Raw genomic sequence first — 4,992 nt, 5'->3', positions numbered from 1 at the left:
AATTTTATCATTTTGAATTACTGTTGTTCTCGAGCGAAAATTATTTGTGTTCGCAAGACATGTAGTATGTTTCAAATTTTTGATACTTTGATTGGGAAAATAGAGATATTTCCGAATAACTGATAGGATTTAACAGCTGTGTTTATTTGAGATTTTAAATAATTACTAATTGCTGTTCCATACTTGTGTACTTTAATGTCACGAGTTCTAAGTGCACCACGTGATCTTATGCCACGTGCTCCACGTATATAACATATTCTTATGTCAAGACCTTTTCATTTATCTATGGGCCCAGATAAAAATTATTAATTATCCATCAGTATTTCATATTTATTTTCTTTAGCAAATATTCAATAAAACGATAAAAAAAATGTATGCTAAGAGCAGCTACAAATATAACCCTGTTCTTTCTTCTATTTCAGGCGTTTGCCTGTTCCCCATTCCACCCACTCCTGCTGGACCTAGTGTCGGAAGAAACTGACTTCCAGATTTGACACCACCATCACATTCTTTGCTGAACATGCGTTGTTAATTCGTGTTTGTTACGGTTTCTTGTTTACACCGTAAACATGTGTTGAGTCATTTGCATCCGTAAACCACAGATGTACTGAAGGTGGGGGTGTTCTTAATATTTAATAACAAGATTATTAATTTACACGTTTTTCCTTACTGATCTACCATCAACAATGATATTTTAATTAATCGTCTCGTGATGATTTAAAAGCTTTATCAAAATGATGAAACTAGGTTTAACAGTTTTTTTATTGAGAGAGTTTCTGGTGAATCTTAGTAGACTCTGAAGAAGACGTTTGGAGAAATTTTTTTTTTTTCTGCCGTAAAGGAACATCTATGGCAAGAAAGTAATTGAACTTTCTATAAAGTCAGCTGTAGTGTTTTAAAGCAATGACTCTCTAGTAATACACAGTTTGTTTTCGCTCTTACAGTCCATTTGTTATGTTCGTCATAGCTCTTAAAGTCCGTTTGATATGTTTGTCATAGCTCTTGCAGTCCATTTGATATGTTTGTCATAGCTCTTACAGTCCATTTGATATGTTCGTATTAGCTCTTACAGTTCGTTTGTTATGTTTGTCATAGCTCTTACAGTCCATTTGATATGTTCGTATTAGCTCTTACAGTCCATTTGGATATGTTTGTCATAGCTCTTACAGTCCGTTTGTTATGTTTGTCATAGCTCTTACAGTCCATTTGTTATGTTTGTCATAGCTCTTACAGTCCGTTTGTTATGTTTGTCATAGCTCTTAAAGTCCATTTGATATGTTCGTATTAGCTCTTACAGTCCATTTGTTATGTTCGTCATAGCTCTTACAGTCCACTTGTTATATTTGTCATAGCTCTTAAAGTCCGTTTGATATGTTTGTCATAGCTCTTGCAGTCCATTTGATGTGTTTGTCATAGCTCTTACAGTCCGTTTGTTATGTTTGTCATAGCTCTTGCAGTCCATTTGATGTGTTTGTCATAGCTCTTACAGTCCGTTTGTTATGTTTGCCATAGCTCTTACAGTCCATTTGATATGTTCGTCATAGCTCTTACAGTTCATTTGTTATGTTCGTCATAGCTCTTACAGTCCATTTGATGTGTTTGTCATAGCTCTTACAGTCCATTTGATATGTTCGTATTAGCTCTTACAGTCCGTTTGTTATGTTTGTCATAGCTCTCTTACAGTCCATTTGATATGTTTATCATAGCTCTTACAGTTCGTTTGTTATGTTTGTCATAGCTCTTACAGTCCGTTTGTTATGTTTGTCATAGCTCTTGCAGTCCATTTGTTATGTTTGTCATAGCTCTTGCAGTCCATTTGTTATGTTTGTCATAGCTCTTACAGTCCATTTGATATGTTTGTCATAGCTTTTACAGTCCATTTGATATGTTTGTCATAGCTCTTACAGTCACACCGTATTTCCCGATACTGTAGCCCCGCTGAAATCCAGAGTTCGATTCCTGGTGATGGACACAGCAGGTAGCCCAATGTGACTTTACCGATACAATAGTCAGTTTCAGTTGTTGATGTAAAAGTACTGTTTTGTTCTATTGGTAACGTCAGGCTTGGAACGTGCACGTGCATATCTCAGGGCTGCGTGAATTTCTAACACTACACTCTCTTTAACGATTATTTGATTCTTCGGTCACACACACATTCACACTGGTATGGTGTCCCTCTAGTGACTGGACGCGAAACTTTTCCATTACTCTTATAGGAAACGGTTGGTTTACCACCAGTTGCTGCCTTTTACTCTAGCGTAATGCACTACTCTCTTGGAAAATAATTCGAGAGTCCTCTAACTATTTTTTGAATGTCAGAGATTAACGGTATATTTTCTTTATTTCATTCCAATCTTTGTTCTCACCTTGAACAAGAATGGAATGGAGACTTCGTTGTTTTTTTTCTTCTTCTTATCATTCTTTTTAAAACTTCTAATCTTTATCGTATTCGGGTACGTGCAATCTATAATAACCCGTGCACTCTTTGTACAGTTTCATTAAGATCTGAATAGTTTGTTTTGTTTTTAACGTTATTTTGTGAGAGATTGACATTTATTAAACACAGAAATAAGCCGGTGTTCACGTATGTAAATAATGTAAGAGTGAAACAAGGGTATTGTGATGTATTGTTGTCCAAATGTAGGCTTAGTTCACGTACTGTCAATAAATATTATGAGTGACGTATGTGTGTTTCTTCGAACTAAAACACGGGAAACTTTCCCGAGAGAAATGTTTTGTTTGACAACATTTTAACAAGAGCGAAAGATAAACTAGAGACATACACCTCAGTGACTAAGAGAAGTCACTTTCAGTCATTAAGAGCAGTCACAAGATTAGTGACTTTCATTCACTAAAAGTAATCACTTTTAAATAAATGGATGTTTACAAGACTATTTTTTGGTAGTAAATGTACTGGAACATTTTAAAACAACGTTTCTCCAACCGAAACGACAGAAAACAAAATTCAAACGTTTATTTAAAACATAAGCAATAAAAAGAAAAATTTTGACTTTATAGTTTTTTTTTTTACAAATTTTTGGAAATTTCGGATAAAACTTCTGAGAAACATTAGGTTTATTTTACAAGAACAAATCAATGGAATTTTTAATCACTTGAGATTCTCAAAATTCAACAGATAGCTGTGAACCAAAACTTAATGTTCTTTTGACCACAGCATGTGTTGGTTGAAATATTTCTTGATTACAGTTTTTTTCAAACAACATATCATTGTTGCAAGATTTAAAAAAAGAATAAAAATGCTTTACCAAATTGGTTTGCATGATATAATACTTAATTTTGGTTCTGTAAGCCCCAAAGAACAAATATGAAAATTCCAGCAAAATGTGTGCTTAAACTTAATGTGCATTATGAAGTTAGGTCTAAATTTGTTTTCCCTAAAGTGCAGTTTTGGATCCCAAAATATCATACAAATGCGTTTTTTAGGAAAATATTGACAATGGCTTGAAATGTGAAATGTTTTGTTCTTTCTTCTTACATTTTGAAATTTCCTACCATTTGATGTAAAAGCTCATAGGTGGCGCTATAGCCTTGACTTTTAAAATTTGTTATACAGGTACAAATATATATATATATATATAATAAATTTATGTAGAGTCAGTTAAACCTAGTCCCTGATCTAAAGATACCAGTTTGAAGTGGAACGTGTGCTGTTAAACAGTGTAATTATTATTTGATTAAAAGCCTGTAATATTGAGACTTTTTGAAAACAACTCATGTACAATATTAACCTTAAAAAAGGGCAAGTAACAAATATTTAACTGAATAAATAAACGATGATAATGGAGCAAGAATCCTCATTTTCATCGGAAAAGAAAATACTATCTAAAAGCTACAAAGTAAACTTTTACTGAGAATAGCCCTGTAAAAGGTGGAGACACTAGAAACACTACAAACTTGTACTGTGAAGAGTGTAGTTAGAAACACTACAAACTTGTACTGTCAAGAGTGTAGTTGGAATCAATGCAAACTTGTACTGTCAAGAGTGTAGTTGGGATCAATGCAAACTTGTACTGTCAAGAGTGTAGTTAGAAACACTACAAACTTGTACTGTGAAGAGTGTAGTTAGAAACACTACAAACTTGTACTGTCAAGAGTGTAGTTAGAAACACTACAAACTTGTACTGTCAAGAGTGTAGTTGGAATCACTACAAACTTGTACTGTAAAGTGTGTAGTTAGAAACACTACAAACTTGTACTGTCAAGAGTGTAGTTAGAAACACTACAAACTTGTACTGTCAAGAGTGTAGTTAGAAACACTACAAACTTGTACTGTCAACAGTGTAGTTGGAATCACTACAAACTTGTACTGTCAAGAGTGTAGTTGGAAACACTACAAACTTGTACTGTCAACAGTGTAGTTGGAATCACTACAAACTTGTACTGTCAAGAGTGTAGTTAGAAACACTACAAACTTGTACTGTAAAGTGTGTAGTTAGAAACACTACAAACTTGTACTGTAAAGTGTGTAGTTAGAAACATTACAAAGTTGTACTGTCAAGAGTGTAGTTGGAAACACTACAAACTTGTACTGTCAAGAGTGTAGTTGGAAACACTACAAACTTGTACTGTCAAGAGTGTAGTTGGAAACACTACAAACTTGTACTGTAAAGTGTGTAGTTAGAAACACTACAAAGTTGTACTGTCAAAAACTATACAAACTTGTGATGTGGAGAGTGTTGAAGTTAAAACACTATACAAACTTGTGGTGAGGAGAGTGTTGAAGTTAAAACACTATACAGACTTGTGGTGTGGAGAGTGTTGAGAAGTCAAAACACTATACAAACTTGTGGTGTGGAGAGTGTTGAGAAGTCAAAACACTATACAAACTTGTGGTGTGGAGAGTGTTGAGAAGTCAAAACACTATACAAACTTGTGGTGAGGAGAGTGTTGAAGTTAAAACACTATATAAACTTGTGGTATGGAGAGTGTTGAGAAGTTAAAACGCTATACAAACTTGTGGTGTGGAGAGTG

The 4,992-nt window shown here is 34.2% G+C and overlaps 1 protein-coding gene across 2 annotated transcripts in view; it reads left to right on the top strand.

Annotated features, from left to right (window-relative positions):
- LOC106476573 (homeobox protein Hox-C5-like) overlaps positions 1–2,657 on the top strand; it is a 5,894-nt gene extending 3,237 nt beyond the window's left edge. For both annotated transcript variants that reach the window (XR_002609213.1, XM_013937218.2), the window contains exon 3: positions 423–2,657. The gene's annotated coding sequence lies outside the window, so the exon portion shown is untranslated. The remainder of the gene's footprint in view (positions 1–422) is intronic.
- The last annotated feature ends 2,335 nt before the right edge of the window (positions 2,658–4,992 follow it).

Source organism: Limulus polyphemus, unplaced genomic scaffold, assembly GCF_000517525.1.
Source record: "Limulus polyphemus unplaced genomic scaffold, Limulus_polyphemus-2.1.2 Scaffold10922, whole genome shotgun sequence".
NCBI lineage: Eukaryota > Metazoa > Arthropoda > Merostomata > Xiphosura > Limulidae > Limulus > Limulus polyphemus.
Note: the sequence above shows the minus strand (reverse complement) of the source record. Positions and strands in the feature narration are given on the sequence as shown.